The sequence below is a fragment of the Bos taurus genome, chromosome 9, assembly GCF_002263795.3.
Source record: "Bos taurus isolate L1 Dominette 01449 registration number 42190680 breed Hereford chromosome 9, ARS-UCD2.0, whole genome shotgun sequence".
Taxonomy (NCBI): Eukaryota; Metazoa; Chordata; class Mammalia; order Artiodactyla; family Bovidae; genus Bos; species Bos taurus.
In genome coordinates this window covers 102,136,462-102,159,158 of record NC_037336.1, presented here as the reverse complement: position 1 = coordinate 102,159,158, position 22,697 = coordinate 102,136,462, and the positions used below count along the sequence as shown (strand labels likewise).

The 22,697-nt window shown below is 53.9% G+C and overlaps 1 non-coding gene across 1 annotated transcript; it reads right to left on the bottom strand.

The window, feature by feature from the left end:
• Positions 1–5,371: 5,371 nt before the first annotated feature.
• TRNAC-GCA (transfer RNA cysteine (anticodon GCA)) lies at positions 5,372–5,443 on the bottom strand. Its single transcript has one exon. It is a non-coding gene; the product is annotated as a tRNA-Cys (tRNA).
• Between the last annotated feature and the right edge of the window lie 17,254 nt (positions 5,444–22,697).

The following is a 22,697-nucleotide window of genomic DNA, read 5'->3' as shown; positions in this document are numbered from 1 at the left end:
AATCCGTGTCAGGCGATTCAGCATGAACCGCCAGGCCTGGGTCTATTTAGGTCCAAATAAAAGAGAGATCAATGATTAATCAGCTTTATTCAATTTAGGCAGAACCACATTCTCTGTTCCCCACACACTGGCCCTGGGGGTTCCTTTCCTATACCCCCACCCCCAGGAGGAAGCCACTGGCCTCACTTCTGGGATAAGCTGTCTAGTACTTCTGTGTAAGTTCATGCACACGCCGTGCGCCCCCCGTGGATTCTGCCGCAGGTCTCTGAAGGAGACCCACTGTGTGCACTTTGGTGACTTTCTTTGTGCTTCTTGGATTCGGTTCTATGCTTCTGAGTCCCTGTGCTGCTGGCGGATGTGAATGACTCATTTTCCTTGATACATGCATGTATGTATTTTTTTCCCATTGAGCGTGTGTCCTTTAAGTTCTCTTGGTTAAAGTTTAGAACTCCCTCTTATTTCTAGTCGCCTGAAAGTGATGCCAATTCTGGGGGGTTGTATGAACCTATTCACTTGGGAACCAACCCCAGGCCACTTGAATTGAAAGAGAAAATAGCAAGGAAAGAAAGCATGCAGATTTCTACCACATTTGGAGATGGTGCTGTAGTTGAAAATATTATTAATGACATAATAGGGAACGTGACACTTCAAAGCAAGTGAAAACATTAAAAATAATGAGCTCTCTCTATTCAGTGTCTTGTGGTGACCTATACGGGAGGAGAATCTGGGGAGCAATATGTATATGTACGAGCCCCTTTGCTACACAGCTGAGCTGACACAGCGTGTAAGTCAAGTAAACTTCAATTAAAAAATTAAAAAATAAATCAACCCAGGAAAAACCCTCCCGGGAAGCCACTAGGGAGTCGAGGTCTTTTGAGCATTAACAACCTGCTCTCCTTCTTTGACACCTTGCAATAAATGCTGTGCTTCCCTTCAACACAAGAAAGCCATGGATACATGACTTCCCGGCAATCCAGCAGTTAAGGCTCCGTGCTCCCAAGGTGTGTGGTACAGGTTTGACCCTGGTGGGGGAGCTACATCCCACACGCTGCATGGCACAGCCCAAAAGGGAAACAAAAAGCAAGATAATAGATGAAAACTAATGAGCTCTCCTCTTTGAGTAAAGTCAATAGAAAGGCAGAAAAACTGAGCTGGATCTAGTCATGACAGATCCACTCCCTAGTGACTTGATTTGGTATTTCAGAGTCTTTGATGGAAAAGCAGAGAAACCTTAGATCAGGGCAGTGTGCCTGTGGTCCAGTGCTGTTAACAGCTAGGACCCCTCCCTGCCTGGAGCGACACCTCCACCAGCTTTCAAAGGTCTCCAGGCCGAGCTGTGAATCAAGAACTGCTGGGAGAGCGGCTTCAGATAACTGTGATGTGCGATGGTTTCCTCTGCAATTTAAGGCTGTGATTAAAGCCTATGAATAGCTTGAAGTGTGAAGCTGAAGCAGATCAGACTTGGAGCCCGATCACAGCCTGCTGCTGAAGCGGGAGACACGTTTCTGGGTCTGAGTGAGCAGCAGAGGGGAGGCAGCTGGCACAGGGTGGGCGAGGTGCCGGCTGGACCCCTCTGGGTGGAGGCCCGGGCCCTGCAGGTGCGACTCTGCTCGTCGGACAGGGGGGCCAGCAGACCTGCTTCACCCGCTCGGCCACCTCCGCCCTCTTCCAACCGGAGGCCGGGGCCTCTTCACTGTTAGCCCATGACTCAGGGGAGCAGAGCACAGGCCCTGTGTCTCAGTTCCTGCCTGCTGTCCACGACTGGGGTCTCAGCTACAGTGGAGAAGTCCCCTCTGTTACAAGGACAACCCCACCCCATAATTTCTGGGAGGTGCTTTGCCTTCTGGAGCAGAAATCTAGAGCAGTGATGAGATTCTCCCGAACCGACCTGGCCAGCCAGCCCGAGAGGGGTCCACAGCCACGGTCTCCTGGCCCTGGAGATGCAGACAGCAGATAGCTCCGAGGCCTTCAGCATTCCCAAGAGGATTTTGGAATGTGTTTATTATGTATGTATAACATGAATGTTTATGTATAGAGGATAGATTATATAGTTATTATATATTTAAAATAATATATACAAGTGATGTTTTAATATAAACGTATACATTTGACCCTTGAACAGCACAGGTTGGAGCTTCAAAGTTCCACTCATATGCAAGTTTTTTCCAGTAAGTACTACAGTATAGAACCTCAGATATGAGAGTTGACTATAAAGTTGTACTCAAATTTTCAACTTATAATCCTGAGTTGTTCAAGGGTCAACACACTATCACGGGGTTCCCTCGTGGATCAGTGGTAAAGAACCCACCTACAAAGCAGGAGCCACAGGAAATGTGGTTAGAACCGCGGGTTGGAAGATTCCCTGGAGGAGGGCATGGCAACCCACTCCAGCATTCCTGCTGCAGAACTCCATGGACAGAGGAGCCTGGCCGGCTACAGTCCATGGGATCACAGAGAGTTGGACACGACTGAGTGACCAACACTTAAGCTTACTTATTTAGTCTCTAGGGCACAGTAAGCGCTCAGTCAATGTTAGGACCAGGAGTCTTTCTCTGTTCACTTAAACTTACTTATTTAGTCTCTAGGGCACAGTAAGCGCTCAGTCAGTGTTAGGACCAGAAGTCTTTCTCTGTTCACTTAAACTTACTTATTTAGTCTCTAGGGCACAGTAAGCGCTCATTCAGTGTTAGGACCAGAAGTCTTTCTCTGTTTTTAAACAGATACATGCGTGTATCTAGAGAAAGCTTTTATTGATAAAAAAATCAACGTCATTTGAGGCTGGGGGTCCTTATCCCTCTCTCTTAAAGGCAATGTGACCCAATGCCGCATTTCTGACTGTAGATCAAAGCAGAAAGCCAGGGTTCCAGAGCTGGCCATGTGTCCTTCTATTCAAAATAGTGACCAAGAGAAAGGAAGGGTAAAAGAAATCATCAGAGAAAGCTGAGTGAATACCCATTTTTCCAAAGGATGCATTTTGAGGGCAGCACACCCCCAGGCGACCCTCTCTGTCATTCTTTTTCCGGCAGACATTGCAGCTCAGGGGTGCCCACACGCTCAGATTAGGGGGCCAGAGGGAATGCGTGCACCCTCCAGCCCTTGGCAGGTGCCGTCGGGTAGCTGGTGCAGCATAGTCTTCAGCTGCACGTGGCATGCCCGCCCCACACAGGAAGGGCTTCTCGTGTTAGACTCTCAGGTTCTTTCTTATTCAGCTTGGATGCAGATAAAAAGCAGATGAAGTCTTAAATCTGCCAATAACCTCTAAAACTTATTTCATTTACTAAAAACTAGCCTTGAAATTTTCATACTCTAAGCATACACACTTTAGTTAAAAAAATCTTATAGGAGTTTCTTCTAAAAATGTTCATTTCTACAGTGTGAGAATTCGTGAAGAGTGAAGCCTGTTTCTCAGGGCGCATCCAGATGCCCAGCGCCAGGTGGGCGGGGCCTTACTCGCATTGGGCAGGACATCCTGTGTCATTGGCTCCAGGTCTGTCATGACCTCCCCTCCACCCCCTTGTCCGTGCGTCCTGTCGATGTCCAGTCTTCTGGGTGGTGTCCCAGCACACACCCAGCCAGTAGAAACCTTTGAGCAGGCAGCTCCCAATTTATCTATGAATCATGGAGCAAGGCTGTTGTATTAACAGATGCCCCAGAGAGAAATAATAAACAAGCATGTCTGGGAATGTAACTGCCTCCTTTTCATTGTCTAGAGGGTCTCCTTGCCCACCTTCAGAGTGGACACGGCCGAGCCGGACGTCTGCAGAGGCAGGGCGACAGGGAGGGCCGTGTGGATGTGTGCGGCCTTCAAAGTGTCCACTTTGAAGAAGTGGGTATTTACTCAACTTTCTCTGATGGTTTATCTTTCTCTTGTTCACTATTTTGAATAGAAGAATATATTCCGCAATTCCTTTGGGGCATCTTTTTATAATTCTTCCATGAGTTTACTTAGTTTTCCTCTAATCTCCACCCTGACTGCTACACACTATTGCTCCACAAAAGGAAAGAGCAGTGCGAAGTGCGTCTAGTCCGTGGATGCTCCTCGCTTGTCCGAACGTGAACCTGGGAAGATGTGTCTTTCATTCTCTGCTCCTTTTATCGACAGCTGGTATTATTACTATTATTGGCTTTCAATGTCTTTGAATTTCAACTTTCAATTTCAATGAATTACTGTCTCCTGTGTCCCTTGCTTTACAGAAAAAAATGCCGACGTCGTTTTTGACACCAACTTTATTTGAAAGAGCGGGCAGTGCGTCCAGTGTCGCATCTAGCAGGCACCACACACACCCAGGAAAATCCCTAAAATGATGGGACTGTTTCATCTCCCACCAAGAGACAGACCCCTTTACTGTCAACCAAAGCAACCTTTTATTTTTTTTCCATTGTGAGCATTTTCACTAGCACATCTAAAGAGTCACATGCAGATGAAAACCGCCAATAATGGAAAGCATGAATATTTATTGACGTCTCATTACGCGCTTGGCATCGGAGCCGAGCAGATAACAGGCTTCATCTGTCCCATTAATTCTGAGGCTGTCGGGAGAGGGCGGTCCCGGGGTGGGTGCTCCGTGGGGAGGGTCTCCCTAGCGCACAGCAGGGCCGTGGGCTCATCACTTCCTGCTTCTGCAGACCGAACCGCTGCGGGCTGTCTGCACCCAGCCCTGCCCGGCCCCTGACCTCTCTCCCCATACCCGTCCCTCTTCCTGCCCACTGTCCTCTGGGGCCCGGAGCCTCCCGCAGATGGTGCTGAGAGCTTCAGACTCTGTCCTTCAGCAAAGAAGCGGGAGAAAGGCCCTGGGCTAGGGCCTCAGGGCAGCAGGACGGCCCATCCGGCAGGCGGCTCAGTGACAAGCTGACGGTCACAGCAGAGGGTGGTGAGCTCTCTGGACACAGGCCCGGGGGCTGGAGGGCTGTGGCAGCATCTGGAAGCACTTTCCTGGGGGGCACGGACATGGTCCACACCTTCAGGGGACTTGGGTTCAGCGAGTGTGAGATGATACACAGATCCCACGGGCCTGAGTTCAAGTAGACGTAGGAGCGAAGGGCAGAGACTGTGCCCCTTAGGGTCCCGGGCCTGTTTGTCTTAGAAACACCCCAGACGTGAAGCCTAGAACTGCTGGGGGTCAAACTTTGTCTTCCATGCCCCCCTCCCCAAAGCCAGACCTGAGTTCTAAGCCTGTGCCTGTAAACTGACCTTATTTGGAAATAAGGTCAGATTGAGGTAAAGTGAAGTGAAGTCGCTCAGTCGTGTCCGACTCTTTGAGACCCCATGGACTGTAGCTTACAAGGCTCCTCTGTCCATGGAATTTTCCAGGCATGGAATTTTCCAGGCAAGAGTACTGGAGGGGGTTGCCATTTCCTCCTCCAGGGGATCTTCCCAACCCAGGGATCGAACCTGGGTCTCCCGCATTGCAGGCAGACGCTTTACCATCTGAGCTACCAGGGAAGATACAGAGTGAGGTAGACGTGATCAAATTACATTGAGGCCATTAGGGTGGGTGTTCTTATAAGGAGGGGTGATGCCGTGTGGGGACTCATCCCGGGAGAATGCCTGGCAGTGCAGCAGAGGCGTGAGGTGGCCGCTTGAGGGCAGCGCCAAGGCTGCCTCCCACAATGCCGGGAGGGACAGAGAGGGTGGGCACAGAGCCTCCACCCCCAACCCTCCCAGAGAGCATGGCCCTGCCAACAGTTGACCTCAGACGTCTGGCCACAGCGCTGTGAGAGAACTGGCTGGTGCTGCCTTCAGCTGCCCAGCACAACGATCCCACGAACCGCCCTCCTGGAGGAGCCTGCAGAGACGGACCTAGAGTGGCGGGCGGCTGTGGCGGGCGTCTGAGCTCCGCGGTGTCCACCGTCAGCCATGACAGCGGTTACAGGGACAAGGAGAGTCCAGCACGGCCCCGCGTGTGCCACACGGCACGTCCCCTCCACGTCCCCACCGTCCTGTCGGTGGAGGGATCGCCGCGTTTGGCGAGTCCTGAGTGTGTGGATCACAGGCTGTAGGGTAAGCACGCTTGTTCTCAGCAGAGTCCTCTTGACACCCTGGCCACACGGGCACTGGGCCTCTCCCCAGGGAATGTTCCAAGACGCTGAGGTCCCCACGCCTTCCCAGAAGGCTGCCCCGAGCTCCCCTGGGCCGAGGGAAGCCCGAGGACTCGGGGGCTGACTCTTCGCTCCGTGAGTTTTCAGCAGAGCCATGCAGGGTGGTCTCACTCCTTCCTGCTGGCTCGGGCTGCCTCGGCCGTGATGCAAACGTGGCCCCTCTAGTGGTTCCCCTGCCAGCTTCCTTCAAGCCTGATGACTTTTCAGGGAGAAGCAGGGGACTCTGCGCTTACCACCCCAGCCCTGAGCTCCGGAGTCACAGCTCTGACAGCGTGGCACCCCCCTCCCCCACCTGCCGTCAATGCCAACTGTCAGTTCTGATGCCAGCTGTCCTCTCCCCACCTGCAGGGTGGGGCCTGGAAGCCAGGCCTGCCACATGCCATCCCCAGGCAGGCGTGCCCCGCGAGGGTCTAGGCTGACGTTGATGGCTGCACCGCGCTGGGGGCCGGGCCGTCTGGGGTCAACTTGGGCTGTGCCCGCTGGGGACTGCAGGTGGGAATCTGATCCCTTTGCTCCGTCGGGGGTGTCAGCTGCTGATGGCCGGTGCGGAATGGTCCTTCTTCTGAGACTGGGTTTCTCTGGCTTTTACCCACCCTGTTCTGTAACCAAACACCAAAGCACAGGTCAGCCCTCCTGCTTGTTTTTCACCTAAAACGCACTGGGACCCACTCTCGAAGCTGGAACTTGAAAAGAAGAAAACTATCTGATTTTAAGTAGCATTCCACCTGGAGAATCCCAGGGACGGCGGGGCCTGGTGGGCTGCCGTCTATGGGGTCGCACAGAGTCGGACACGACTGAAGCGACTTAGCAGCAGCAGCAGCAGCCACCCTGGGAACTCCTCCAGATCTGACAGCGTTAGTTTCCTCTCTTCTGAAACAGGAGACATTGTTCTGAGCTTACCGCCCGGCTGCCCCGGACAGAGCGTTTATCTTGCAGTTTCTGATTTACGGTCATAGAGGTTCCGTCAGGTTTTCACTCCTGTCGTTTATCAGGTGAAAGGACAGATTCCGAAAGGTGCAGGGCAGTGCAGGGCTAGGGGCTGACGGGGAGCGGGGGAGGGCTGCAGGGAGGAGGCTGTGAGCCCTGCGGGCCGCGGCAAGGGGCTGAGGGACAGCCTGGTCTCCCCACGTCTCAGGTTCCCTCCGCACCCCACCGTCCTGTCCACGGAGGGGTTTCTCCCTCCCGGGCAGGGTTTTCGTGGTGGCGGGTGGCTAGGCCCCAGGGCCTCTGCGGGAACACTGCTGATGGCCTGTCTTGTTGTCCGTGGGCCCTGCCAGGGGGCCTCCCCGATCCCCGCCATGTGGGCGCCGAGCCTGCCTGAGGGGTGAGACCTGCTCTGCCTGCTCCCTCTAGAGAGCTCTCACCTCCCAGGGATGCAGGAGCCTGCACCTGTGGGCACGTGCTGCCCCACCGCTGGTGTGGGGTCCCAGCCACCACAGGCCTGCTGGGTGGGGCCAGATGTGAGCCTGTGACTCCGGCACTTGGGGGAGGTGGGGGGCGGGGAGGGTGATGCTGAGGGTGGGAGGAAACTCCCCGATGGTCCCTGGACACCTCCCCAGGCGGTGACTTGCTCTCTCCACCCACTGGCCCATGTCTCTGGAGGCCCAGAGCCATCCCTACACACTGGCACAGCACAGCCTGGCCGGCCCCTCACCTCCTCACTCTGCTCCTGGGATCCAGGAGCCCCGGGCGTGCACACAGCCTGGCCGACCCCTCACCTCCTCACTCTCCTCCTGGGATCCAGGAGCCCCGGGCGTGCACACAGCCTGGCCGGCCCCTCACCTCCTCACTCTGCTCCTGGGATCCGGGGAGCCCCGGGCGTGCACACAGCCTGGCCGGCCCCTCACCTCCTCACTCTGCTCCTGGGATCCGGGGAGCCCCGGGCATGCACACAGCCTGGCCAGCCCCTCACCTCCTCACTCTGCTCCTGGGATCCAGGAGCCCCGGGCGTGCACACAGCCTGGCCGGCCCCCTCACCTCCTCACTCTGCTCCTGGGATCCAGGAGCCCCGGGCATGAGTTCTTTGGACACCTCCCCCATCCAGGGCCCCCTCAACCATCTCCTTCCCCGGGACCCACAGTCCTGCTGACGCGGCTCCTTGTCACGCCACAGGAGAAAGCAGCCGTTCTGAGCTCCTGTGAAGGTCCCAGCGTGACCGCCCTGCTCACACCCAGATGGGACACTCCGGGCTGGAGCTGAGGATCCCGCCCCAAGTTTGCGGGAAAACTTGCAAGGAGAGCTCAGACTTGAGCCTGCAGAGCTCGGTGATGTCCCCCCACCCAGCACAGGCAAGCGGTCCTGGCTGCGGTCCGTCTCTCTCGCTGGCTGGGGGCCCGGCCAGTGGGTGGAGTGGGGGGCGCTTCCTCCCCCAGCTCATGGCGCCCCCCAGCCAGGATCTGGGGTCTGTCAAGGACCAAGTTCGTGACTCTACTTCTTTGTGGGATGGAAACTGTGCCTTTGGAATGGCCCTGGGGTTTTGTTTGGCCCAGAGTGGGAGCTCAGATGCCCAGGGAGCTGCCTGCCCCCCCGGGGGGAGCTTGGGCCCTGTCGCTGGCAGGTCCTGAGCTGCATGTCTCTCTTCAGCCCCCGGTTCCATCCCCAGGAAAGGTTGCCCCGTCCCGCCCGCTGTCCTCAGGCTCTCCAAGTCCCCAGTGTCCTGCCCTCCTTCCTGCCCTCCATGGAGGTGTGGTGGGGTGGATGCGTGTGTCTGACTTGATTTTTCAACATGAGAGGAAATAAGCAGACCCCGTCTTCTCCCTGTTTCTCTGGGATGCCTACGGAGGGCCCACCATGTGTCCCGGCCAACTCCTAGGGCTCAGCCTCCAGACACGGGAGCACAGGTCTCTGCTACTTGAAGCCCCAGCCCTTGGGAATTTGTTACAACCGCCCCGGGAAACAAAGACACTGGGTAAAGGGGGAAGAAAAGCGTATTTAGAGGCATCACTCAGGCCGATGCTTATGGCCTGTTTTACATAAAAACGTACCTGCTGCCCAGATGCGTTTTTAGGATTGTCCCTCAGCCTCTGAGCTGGTCAAGGGCCCCGATCCCCAAGGTCCCAGAGGAAGCTGTTAGGCATTTAAGGAAAGTGTAACAGGGAGCATAAAGAAGGCTGAGCGCCAAAGAACTGATGCTTTCGAATTGTGGTGTTGGAGAAGACTCTTGAGAGTCCCTTGAATAGCAAGTAGATCTAACCCACCAATCCTAAAGGAAATCAACCCTGGATATTCATTGGAAGGACTGATGCTGAAGCTGAAGCTCCAATACTTTGACTGATGCGAAGAACTGACTCATTGGAAAAGACTGATGCTGTGAAAGATTGAGGGCAGGAGGAGAAGGGGATGACAGAGGATGAGATGGTTGGATAGCATCACTGACTTGATGGGCATGAGTTTGAGCAAGCTCCGGGAGTTGGTGATGGACAGGGAGGCCTGCGTGCTTCCGCCCGCGGGGTTGCAAAGAGTCGGACACACTTAGCAACTAAACAACAGCAACGGAGGGAGCACGGTCAGCAACGGAGGGAGCATGGTCAGCAACGGAGGGAGCACGGCCGGCCACCGGACCTGGCGACCATGAAGGGCGGCAACGGCTCGTCTCCCGAGTTCACACGTGACCCTGGGGAACACCTCCTTGGCACCGCGGGTCCTCGGCCCTGATTGGCGGTCTCAGTTGTGGATGCTCAAGTCCTAGAGAGCCCACATCTCCGGGTGAAGGCAGGGCTTGGCGGTCTCACGAGGAAAGGCTGCCCCGGCCTTTCTCACTCCCCGAGGCCAGGGCACGCTGAGGGTCTCAGGGCCCGAGGAGGGGAGGGCCTCGCAGAGTCAGCTCACCTGGGCCAGCCGCCCAGAGGGGAAGCCCACCCACCCACTTCCAACCACAGCCCGGATTTGCAGGCCCTCAGGGAGTGGAGAACAAGGACACAGAAGAAAGGCTCTGACCTCCTCCTCCGCTCTCTCTGTAGGAAGAATTTCAAAATGCTCGGCACCATCACTGACATAATTACCAAAACAGTTGCTTTTTCTCTTCTTTGTTATGCTTTTGCCAGCTTTTGAATAATTAAAATTTGTTGCAATTCATTTTCTATTTTCTTCCAAATAACTTTTCTCCCAAATAACTTTTCTCCTCTATGCTTCATTCAGCACCCACATTTTGCTTTTTTCTTTAAAGAAGAGCCCCTCACTTGTCTTAGGTCCAGGCCCTCCAATCCTGCCCCCTCCCCGTGGAAATCACAGGACCAGGTGGGCCCAGGGGTGCAGGGCGTCTGGGGGAAGCAGAGTGGCCACCTTAACCCCGTAAGAATCCCAAGAGCAGAAAGGAAAGATTCTTAGGAGCTGCCGTGAGTGTGGAATTTTGGGGAGTGGCAGAGATGTCAAAGAAGAATTGTAAGGAATGCTGCTGGGAGTTTTGCTTGTACTTCTGCCTGGGTGTGTGTGTGTTTTGGTGGGAGGCGGAGGCGGGTGGGAGGCAGAGAAAGAAACACAAAATTTAAGTTTTTCTAAAAAATATTTTTTTATTTATTTCTGGCTGTGCTGGGTCTTCTCTGCTGTGCGGGCTTTCCTCTGGCTGTGGTGAGTGGAGAGTGCACACTGACTTCCGGTTGCTGTGGCTTCTCTTGCTGTGGGGCACGGGCTCTCAGGCCTGTGGGCTTCAGGAGTGGCCCCCGTGGCTCAGCAGCTGTGGCTCCCGGGCTCTGGAGCCCAGGCTCAGTAGTTGCGGGGCTTGGGCTTAGTTGCTCTGTGGCACGTGGGATCTTCCCTCCCCAGGGATTGAACCCGTGATTCCTGCATTGGCAGGAAGATTCTTCACCTCTGAGCCACCAGCGAAGCCCAGAACTTAAGCATTTTTAAAACTTTCATTTTTCTGACAGCCAAGCTGTGTTTCTTGGGTGTTCAGTTCAGTTCAGTCGTTCAGTTGTGTCCTACTCCGCAACCCCATGGACTACAGCATACCAGGCCTCCCTGTCCATCACCAACTCCCGGAGTTTACTCAAACTCATGTCCATTGAGTCAGTGATGCCATCCAACCATCCCATCCTTTGTAATCCCCTTCTCCTTCTGCCCTCAATCTTTCCCAACATCAGAGTCTTTTCCAATGAGTCATCTCTTCTCATCAGATGGCCAAAGTATTGGAGTTTCAGCTTCAACATCAACCATTCAACCTTGCATGTTGCTTTGAGTCAAAATTGGGCCCCATGGAACCTGGGTGTTTCGGTCTGGATGGACACTCAGGACTGCCCCCATCTGTGGATGCCCTGGTGCCCGGCTGGCTGACCTGCCGTGGGCTCCTCTTTCCTGCCCCGCTCCCTCCTCCACCCCAGCGGTCCCCAGGTTTCTCCCCTGGCCTTGCTCTGGGAGCCCCCTCCCTCCAGCTGGCCTGGCTGCTGGCCCTGGAGGGAGTCCAGGCTGCCCTCATCCGTCCTGCCCCCTCTGCCCTTCTGCTCATCTCGTGTGGCCCTTGCCTCTGCCCGACAGGTTAGAGCTCCTGCTGGCTGCGGTCGGATGTGCTCTGACCACCCCTCCCTGCCCCCGGAGAGGACAAGTCCTCGATGTGCTCCGGGTCCTTCATCTGAACCCGTGTGGACTGAGCATCCTGGACCACAGCAGTGTGCCTGGTGGGCAGGAGACCCTCTCATTGGGGGGCACGGCCATGTCATAGGGTCGACAGCAGCGCTTGGTCAGTGTGAGGAGACTCGAGGAGACCCCTCCCCACGGATGGGCTGGGTTGGGGGGCCCTCACCCACCAACGCTTTCTCCCTCTCCTCAGACGCTGCTCTTCTGTAAACGCCCCTCCGCCGATTCTCCCATGTGGTTTGTTTTCCCCGTCGGGTTATTAGCCGGTGGTTTTCTGGGCTGAAGTGCATTTCTGTTGCAGCTGGATCATGTTTTCAACCTGTCTGGAGCCTTAATTCATTATTCATGCTGTGTGTGGATGAAGCTAAAATTAAACGAACCAGTTTCAACTTTCCGCCTCATTCGGACGCTTCACTTCTGTGAAGAGAAGTGACCAGTCGGGGTCAGTCTGGCGTGAGGCTCGTGCACGGCCCGCCCGCCGGCCACGATGACCTCTGCTCAGCCTGCCTCACGCCGTCCTGCCTCTGGGGAAATGGCAGGATGACCCTGTCTCCTCCCCCAATAGTGGTTTTGGTCATTGCAGTAAATTCCTTGATCTGACTCTTATATCAACACTTGGACCCAGCAAATGTAAGGCCAGTAGACCCAGTAAACAGCAAACAGATGAGAAGAATCAGAGCTGACGTCCCGGACGCTACCCTGGGCTCTGCCAAACGCGTGGCTCCCTGTGTGATCCCACAGCAGGCTGAGGGAGGCGCTGGGAGCCCATTGGATGGGTGGGAAAACTGAGGCACAGGAGGGCAGAAGAACTTGCCACCGTCGGCACAGCCATCCTGGCATCAGCACCGCGACTCTTCCAAGATCCCGATCTCGCTGCTAGAAATCACACGTCTGTGCTGGATCGGTTTGCCCTGGGGCCAGAAACTGCCTCAATTTAACAGTGGCCACAACAAAAACAGCCCAGTTAAAACTGGGCCATCGGAACAGGCATTTTCCCAAAGGAGACGTACGCAGTTAACACGTGAAAAGGTGCTCACAACCACTCATCGTCAAGCGAATGCAGCTCAAAACCACGAGACATTTTCTCACACCCGTACGGATGGCCACGGTCAAAAAACCAGAAACAAGCAGAAAATATCACTATTAGCAAAGATGTGGAAAAGCCGGAGCCTTGTATACCGTGGATGAAGCGTAAATGGTACCGTCACTAGGGAGACGGCATGGAGACGCGTCGAACAATTACAGTAGTGCGACCGTCCACCCAGGAAGCTGCCTCCTGGGTGTACACCCCGACTTAAGGCAGGATCGCAGAGACAGCTGCGCACACCGTGTGCCTCGCAGAGATGCTCACAAAAGGTAGAGGCGGCCCAAACGCCCTCCACTGGTAAATGGATAAAGAAGGTGTGACGTCCGTGTGTCAGGCACGGCGTATATGCAACGGAACACTGTCCAGCCGTGAACATAAGGAGATTTGTCACATGATGTAACTTGGAGGAACCTTGAGGGTATTACACTAAGTGAAATAAGCCAGTTATAGAAAGACAAATACTGTGCAGTTCCATTCATGTGAGATATATAAAATACTCAAACTCACAGAAACAGAAAGAGGAAAGACGGTGTAGAGGACTGAGGGGAGTGGGGAGAGGAGTTAGTGTTTAACTGATGCAGAGGACGTCCCAGGGGCTTGGATGGTAAAGAACCCGCCTGCAGTGCGGGAGACCCAGGTTCGATCCCTGGTTTGGGAAGATCCCCCGGAGAAGGAAATGGCAACCCACTCCAGGATTCTTGCCTGGAGAATCCCATGCACAGAGGAGTCTGGTGAATTATAGTCCGTGGGATCGCAGAGTCGGACACGACTGAGCGACTAACACTGAAGTAGAGTTTAATGTTACAAGATTAAGAGGTTGTAAAGAGCCTTAAAACACTGCTGAACTGTACACTTAAAGTGGTTAAGAGGATATATTTAATGTTATGTATTTTTACCATAATAATAATAAAAATAAGTGGATGAATTATTTGAAAGACGTAGCTTTCCAAAGCTGACTCAAGAAGAGACAAAACACCTAAATAGCCCAATATCTGCTAAAATAGACTCCACAATGCTGAGCCGTCTCACAGAGAACACTCCAGACTCAGGTGCCTTCTCTGTATTCTATTTATTTCTCCTTTTTTCAGTTACTATAAAAAGTAAGACCAATTTCACGGTCACTTTAAGAAAGCTCAGGAGGACTGACATTTTCTAGTTTGATTCATAAGGTCAACATAACACTGATGCCCAAACTAGAAAATGACAAGAACAGTATCCTTCAAGAACATATTTTTGAAAAGTATGTACAAGTTGTTAGAAAATAAAATTTAGCAGTATATAAAAAGAGTAATGTTACCATACAGAGACATTCATAAATTAATGGAAGAGAATAAGTTTTCCAGAAGCACACCCACATGTGAATGGTTAAGATGGTTTCCATAAGTTACTCTAATGGGGATAAAATAGTCTCTTTTCAACAGCTCTTACTGGAACAAACCAGTCTCCAGACGATTCCCAGCTCCTTACGTCACACCACACACACAAAATTAACTAGAAATGAATCACAGACCTAAATAGAAAAGCTAGAATTGTGCAGTGTCTAAAAATCTTTGCAGCATTCGAGAAGGACACCAAACTCTCTAAACCTAAAAGACCTGTTAAGTTTGACTTCATCCAAATTCCAAACTTACTCTTCAAAGACACGGTTAAGATGAAAAGGCAAGTCACAGATTGGGAGGGAAATTTGTCGATCCTTTTATCTGACCAAGGACAATATATAATCTATTCCAACAACCCAATAACGTTGAGATGGGTCACCCTGTAATAAATGGATTAACAATCTGAACAGAAACTGCAGAGAAGAAGGTATACAAATAATCCAAAACCACATGAAGTGATGCCTGCCAGCACGGGTTATCAGGGACCCACAGTGGAATGCTACCTCATGCCCTCTAGAATGATTAAGATGTTGGCAAAGAAGTCAGATAACCAGAGCTCACACCCTGTTACTGAGGATGTAAAATGACAAGTGTTTGGTGAAGCGTTTGGCAGTTTCTTATAAAGTTAAATACACAGTGATTCTGCTCCTGCTCCTTCCTTAAGAGATATGAAAACACGGGTCCATACAAAATTCATACACAAATATTAATGGCAATTTTATTTATAATAGTTCCAAACTAGAAACAACCCAAATGTCAAAAAGCAGAATATATAACATATCAAAGTATATTCATACAGCAAACAATTATTGCACAGTAGAAAGAAATGCTACCACTGATAAGTACAAGATGAACTGATCTCAGAAACAAAGAAGTCAAATGATAAAGAGCATTTACTGTGTGAGTCCAGTGACATGATGATATGGTTCTAGAACAGGTGGAACTGACTGATGGTGACGGAAGTCAGACCAGCGTCTGCCCAGGGCCAGGGAGGTTTGGGATGTGGATCAGACTCCAAAGAACAGGGGAACACTTTTGGAGTGATCTTGGAGGTTGCGGAGTTCACATATGAAGGTAATATTGCCAAAATCTGTCAAATTCTACACTTAAAATGGGTGTCTCTTATTGCATGGAATTATACCACGCCCCTCTGTCCGTGGGATTCTCTAGGCAAGAGTACTGCCGTGGGTTGCCATTTCCTCCTCCAGGGAATCTTCCTGACCCGGGGATCAAAGCTGCATCTTCCATATCTCTTGCAGATGAGTTCTCTACCACTAGGGCACCCGGGAAGCCCTAATAAAATTTACCCCCCTGCCCCCACAAAGAAATACCCAACAGTGACTTTGTCCTGCTGTGAAAACCGCTGGGGAAACAACAGGACCTACTCTTGGCTTATTTTTGTCGATTGTACAAATGTGCTCTGTCATACAGATGCCTGAGGTCAGTTTAAAAACAGTAGCTGTGCTTTTCTGAATTTTCAAAGTTATTAAATGAGATAAAACACAGAGGTCTTTAGAGAGAAAGAGCCCTGACGTTTCAGGTGGGGCTCTCGGGAGTCAGCGACACTTGACGCCCGTGAGAGCAGAGGAGAGACGTGCGGCCGTCACCCCTCACTCCTGGAGTCCACGCGGCTCAGAGGGAGACACAGGCAGATCTGGGGGGCTGCTCCCCGATGACGAGGCCACTGGCAAGCGTGTCAGGAAATAAAGCGGGCCGTGACGTGTTCGTCTATCAGCTGGGGGAGGTAAGCTCCCAGACCCCCAGCGTCAGGGGCAGGTGGATTCCCCAGGAGCCCCAAGCACGTGTTATAAAGCGCGCAGCGTTCGGCACTTGGACAACACAGAGCTACCGTTCTCTTTATTTGTGGAACTTCCTGCTTTTCATGTCTCAGGATTTACCTACATTTCAAAGGGAGGGAAAGGCCAGCTGGAAAAACCCTCCTCACTCACTGCTGTTCCCGCTGGCCCGTGACCTTGGGAGGTCTCCGGCCACCTGCATTTGACAAGGGATTCTGAACAAAGAAGCTGTGATCAGCTTGCAGGGGGAGGATCCTGCCGTGAACCAATGACTGCACTTCCCCAGAGGCGGTGCTTCCTGGTGTCCCAGGCAAGGAGGGGTGGGAGGCGACAGCCCCCTGCCCTCCACCTCCCGCTCGGAGCAGAGGGCACCGCTGGCCTGGCCACGGCACTCAGGACGGAAGGAGGCGGGTCTGCAGATATTCACAGGCCCTTGTTCACGACTCCCTTGCTTCAAGGGAAACCTGACCCTGCGGGCCGGATCAAGCCCGTCTACCAGGAGATACAACGTTTTCCTTAATTCTCTTCCACCTGCTCCCGTGGCCGAGCATGGCTCCCACCTGCCTGCTTCCCACTAAACATCCTCTGTGCTAGGCTTCTGTTCAGCATCCAGGATATTGCACTGGAAAGAAGCTGAGGACACCACGCCCACAGCCCTCTGAGCTGCAGGTCTGGACCTTCGGGGCTCTGCCGCCCTGCCCAGAGAGGATGGGGAGAGTGGCTGTCAACCAGAGACCCAGGGGCAGGGACTCCAGGCCCTTCTATCCCCCCCTTAGGGAATCTGACTGGACACACGTGTGCAGACACGCATGCCGAAGTATGCGTGCGTGCTCACATGCATGGGCATCCATGCAAGGCACACATGCATGCACACAGGTGTACAGACAAGTGCATGTACACAGATGCACACACATGTGCACACACACTCTGCTGTGAAGGACTGGGGAATGGACAGTCCTGGAAGCTCCGTGCACCGTCTCTCCCATCTTCTGGAAGCTGGTACAGGAGAGGACATCACACTGCCTGTGAAGAGGGAGCTGAGCGGCTGTCCAGGCTGGCTGGGGCGTGAGTGGGTGAAGTCAGCCCGCTCCTGGCCTGTCAGCCCCCATCCTGGCCTGCTGGCCCCTCTCCTGGCCTGTCAGACCCCCATCTTGGCCTGTTGACCCCCTCCTGGCCTGTTGACCCCCTCCTGGCCTGTCTGCCAAGCCGAGAGCTTGGGGCACAGACTCCGGGGTCGATGGGCTTTCTGGAGATCAGGGCCCATTGGAGGGGTCGAGCCTGCTTCTCTGGATGAGGCCTGTGGGGCTTCAGGGACCCCAGTTCCAGGGGTCAGGGGTCCCTAGTGCGGGCCTGAGTCAGTGCTGCCCCCACCCCTGGGGGGCATGGGGACCCGGGGCCCACCCACCCGAGGGACCTCTGAAGCAGGAGACGTGCTGCGGGTGTGAGCTGCTCCTTAGCATGAGCTCAGTTCAGTTCAGTTCCGTTCAGTCCAGCTGCTCAGTCGTGTCTGACTCTGTGCGACCCCATGAACCGCAGCACGCCAGGCCTCCCTGTCCATCACCAACTCCTGGAGTTCACTCAGACTCACGTCCATCGAGTCAGTGATGCCATCCAGCCATCTCATCCTCTGTCATCCCCTTCTCCTCCTGCCCCCAATCCCTCCCAGCATCAGAGTCTTTTCCAATGAGTCAACTCTTCTCATCAGGTGGCCAAAGTACTGGAGTTCCAGCTTCAGCATCAGTCCTTCCAATGAACACCCAGGGCTGATCTTCTTTAGAATGGACTGGTTGGATCTCCTTGCAGTCCATGGGACTCTCAAGAGTCTTCTCCAAAACCACAGTTCAAAAGCATCAATTCTTCAGCAGTCAGCTTACTTCACAGTGCAACTCTCACATCCATACATGAACACTGGAAAAACCATAGCCTTGACTAGACAGACCTTTGTTGGCAAAGTAATGTCTCTGCTTTTGAATATGCTGTCTAGGTTGGTCATAACTTTCCTTCCAAGGAGTAAGCGTCTTTTAATTTCACGGCTGCAGTCATCATCTGCAGTGATTTTGGAGCCCAGAAAAACAAAGTCAGCCTCTGTTTCCTCTGTTTCCCCGTCTATTTGCCATGAAGTGGTGTACGACACGAAATTCTGACGCTTTAGCAGTGGCCCCTCGGTAGGCACCCCGAGTGCACGCTGTCACGCAGTCAAAGGCTTAGAGCCCCCGTAGGAAGCACTTTTGTGGTCCTTGAGTAGAGGGGCAAGGAACCCTCCCAAGGTTGGGCGTGGGGCGGGGGCCCAGCTGGCGGGAGGACACAGGGCTTGGGGCCTGAGTTCTCAGGAGAGCTCCGGATGGCGGTGGGGGGTGGGGGTGGGGCGGGTACAGCAGGGGATGGTGACAGAGATGGGGCTGGAGCCGGGCTGGCGGCGAGTGCAGAGCTGGAACAGAGTGTGGAGCTGGGGCGAGCTCTGGTCACCGACCTCCTCCCAGAGGGCTGCAGGGACCACCTGCTGCTGTGTCTGCCGTTCAAAGAAAACGAGATCACGCAAGGTTTCTGTAGCTTCCCTTTTTTTTTTTTTTTAACAGAAAAAGAAAATAAATACAATGACTATTATTCCGACCCCACCCAGGAATGTGAGGTCAGGCTAGTTAAACATTAGAAGTTGATTTGAGCACAGCAAGCCATTAAAATGGAGAATTACCTTTAAAAAAAAAAAAAAAAAAAAAGAGCTGCTGTGTTCTAGAAGCAAAACACGCGCTTTTTCTACACCCAGCAGAGTCCATGGCAGTCTGTGGAGGGCCGAGTCCAGGGCGTCAGCAGGAGGCTGCCAGCTGCGGCCCAGGGCGGCGGAGGAGGGGGTTCGGAGCCCCGGGAGAAGGTCCGCGGCAGCCCATCAGCAGGCCCAGCAGCAGGCCCATCTGTGCTCTGCGCTCTCTCTCCAGCCCCGTGCAGGCAACTCCCGGCCCCCTCAGCCCCCGTGAGGCCCCCACGGGGGGATGGAGCAGCCTGACTGCGGTCTGTCCTCCCAAGGAAACCTGCCTCACGAGGCTCAAGCTCCCGAGGCCCCACTAGCCAGACTGCTCTCCTCAGGGGATTAAGCCTCAAAATGTGAACCTACATGTAAAACAAAAAGAGAGAGAGAGGCATTGTTTGAGAGAATTAAAACAGAACAAAACAAAACAAAAAAACAGAAAAGTACTCAGGCAACAAGGAGAAGACTGTCCATCACCCTCTGTCCTCACCGGCCATCTCCCGTCTCCCCACCGGCCGTGTCCGTCTCCTCACTGGCCGTGTCCCGTCTCCCCACCGGCCGTCTCTCATCTCCTCACTGGCCGTCTCCGTCTCCCCACCGGCCGTCTCCCGTCTCCGCACCGGCCGTCTCTCATCTCCTCACTGGCCCTCTCCGTCTCCTCACCAGCCGTCTCTCATCTCCTCACCGGCCGTGTCCCGTCTCCTCACTGGCCCTCTCCGTGTCCTCAGCGGCCATGTCCTCACCGGCCGTCTCTGTCTCCTCACCGGCCATCTCCATGTCCTCACCGGCCGTCTCCTCACCAGCCGTCTCTGTGTCCTCACCAGCCGTCTCCTGCCTCCTCACCGGCTGTGTCCGTGTCCTCACCGGCCAGTGTGACCATGTTTGGTCACAATAAACTGTGTGTTCAGCTGAGACATACCCGACGTCTCTGACTCACCCATCCCTCTAGGAATCTATCCTATGGAATAAAATCACTGATCTAGAAGAACCAGAGCACAAAAGCGTGTCCTTAGAACTCTATATCATGTAAAAAAAGGTAATGGCCCTGCATGCTCACTGATGGGGCAGAGCTGAATAAACGATTCCAAGTCTACTCTGGAATTTTGTGCATTTATTAATAATACTGGATCAGTGATGTCTGAATGGATCTGAAGGAATATCCGGTGTTCAGTGAAACAAAACAAGTCAGAGAGGCATGTGTGCATAATCACATTTCCTAAAAAACAGAGACAATAAGAATCTGTGTCTGAGCAGAGAAGCAAAGCCATGTGAACAGTGATCACCACAGAGGAACGGGGTCGGGGCTCGCTAGGAGGGGCGTTAGGAACTACTTCCAACATACACATCTCCTTTTTTTAGTCTATTATAGCAAATGTATATTACTCTTAATAGGACTAAGGGAAAACAAGTCAAATAATTTAGCAAAAGTCAGCAACAGTCACAAGTCAGGAAAACACTCCAGACACCCCTGGTGGGGTATTTCCATCTACAGAGGAGTCCCTGTGCGACCCAGGCCTGGGTGCAGCAGATCTGCCCTGAAATGAGCTAGGGGACAAATACTTTCAGCGACAAGGGCCACAGGCCCCTTGCAGCATCTGTCCAGCCCTGCTGTTTATCGCTCAGAAACACCCATATGTCAGTGTGGCCATGCTCCAATAAAGCTTTATTTCTGGACACTGAAATTTGAATTTTATATCATTGGTTTGTGTCATGAAATATTCTTCTTTTTTTATTTTCTTTTTCAACCTTTTAAAAATGTCTCCAGGCCCCTCACAGGAGCAAATCCAATGGAATCAGCGTATCTGGTGTTAGAGAGACCCGCCCTTTTGGACGGTGGATCCCGGAGGCCAGGTTTCCAGGAGAACAGCAGCGCTGAGCCGGGTAGAGAAAGGCAGGGTGGGGAGAGACGTGGGTCCCGGCTCCAGGGCCCCCGTGCCTCCCTCCCTCCCTCCCTGTTGTGCAGAAATGGAAGCCTAAGAGGCATCGTGGACGCTGGCCCTAACCGTGCCCCTGGGTAGAGACTTGGACCACATCGGGCCTGTGGCTGCGGTGGCTGACCAGGGCCCCCGGCCCAACTCTTAGTTCCAGGGGACGGGCACAAGCGTGGCCGGGCTTGTCCCCAAGACCCCAGAGGACAGGCTGTGGCCCTGGAGGAGCAGCCCAAGTGCTCTGGCTGCGGTGTTCCAGCGGCTCAGGCCAACGGCTTCCCTCTCCCCTCCAGCTGCCACCCCCCTGCCCCTGCCTCTGCCCACAGCCCTGAATTTCCTTCCAACTCGGCTGGGAGCAGGCCGTGCTCAGCCCAGGTCAGCTTTCCGGAGTGAATGATGCTGTCTTCCTACAGGCTCTCACGGTTTCTGGATAATAGTCACCCTACTTCCATCCACTGGGATGGTGATGTACTTTCAAAGTCGGGCGTGGGGTGGGAACCGGAAGGAGGGTCCTTGCCACAGCTGCACATGTGGGCAGAGGGCAGACGTCGGGTGGGGTGAGGGAGCCCCAAGCTGCTGCGTGGACCAGGCATCCAGGACACACTGGGGCTGGGACCCGGCCCGCCTGTCGCATCGTCCAGAAACCTGGCAACTGGACACAGTGAAGCCAACTCTTGTCTCTAAATGGACCCTGACCTGACTTCATTCAGATTCCATTCTATCTGAGCCAGGAGAGGCGAAAAGTCTGTTCTTTTCTGTTCAGACCAGGTGTTTTGCACAAGTATCAGCATGATGAAATTTTCTGTAGCCATTGGTAGGTCTCTATCAAACCTATTAAAATTAAAACATCATTAAATGTGAGAAGAGCATGGGGTGTTCACAGCACCACGCCATCAGTCCTTGTAAGGAAGGGATCGTCCTCTGAAGCAGCTGCTTAGCTCAGGGGCGGTCTGTGTCATCTGCACTCTGGGTGCAGCCGTGAGGCTGACATCGCCGTGGCGACCTGCCTTTCAGGATGCCGGCCACATCCTAAAGGGAAACTGTGACCGCTTGCTCCAAGATGTAAAGCTGCCCGCAGCCTCGAAGCATTTCTGCGTTGATTAGCATTTTCTCTCTGCTGGGAATCAATTTTTGATGAAATCCGTTCAGAATAAAGCTGTCTCTGTTTTGAAAAATGGAACAAAACCTGCAAATCCGAAAGAAAACAGCAGTGTGCTGGGAGGCAGGAGCGGGTGGGGCTGGAGGGGCTGGAGGCAGGGCTCCCCAGGGCTCCCCAGGGGGCCAGGGAGCAGTCGGCTGGGGGCGGGGAGCTGGGGGGACTGGCCCCGGGATTGGGGGAGTGGAGGGAGCTGGGGACCAGGCCCCGGGGAGGTTGGGGTGGGCAGCTGGGTGGCCTGGCCCCGGGCCGCCCAGCCCCACTGCCCTGTGTCCACCCTCGGTCCTAACTCAGGACTCACCAGGAAACCAGGGCTGTTTCCTGCCCAGTAGCCAACACAGAACTCAGGGGCGCAGGGGGCAGAGTCCAACAGTCTGGCTCCAGTTCTGCCTCTGCCACTCCGGGCCCAGACGGGGCAGCGGCCAGTCTGTCCGCCCAGCGTGAGGCTGATAGTGCAGGGTAGGAAGCCCTTATCTGGGGTCCGGCTGGCAATAAAACCGTAATGCCTGGGAGTTGTTATTTTATTTGATTTCATGTGAGGGCAGCTGAACACTAACTCGGCTGAGAACGGTGTGGCATGTTTCCTTCTGAAGGGCCGTCTCTCCTTCCTCGGTGGTCCACAGGGCCCTCCCAGGCCTGGACGCTGGAGGACCACACAGTCACACGGAGACTCGGGGTGCAGGGGAGGGTGAGTGTGGGGCTCAAGGAGGAGGTGGGCAGGCCCAGAGAGCTAGTCACAAATCAGCACCTGCCCCCGGCCCCAAAGCAGCGCTGACTCCAGCACAGCAGACGGGGAGCAGCACCACCCGGGCTGCTGCTTGCTTCTAGGGTTGGCCACGGTGTGTTTCTCTCTCGACCTTCTGAGCAAAAGCAGAAACTGGGGAGGGTTGTTGCTGGCGGCCTCGGCTCCCCTCCTGATGGTGAGGTGGCTTGCTCCCTGC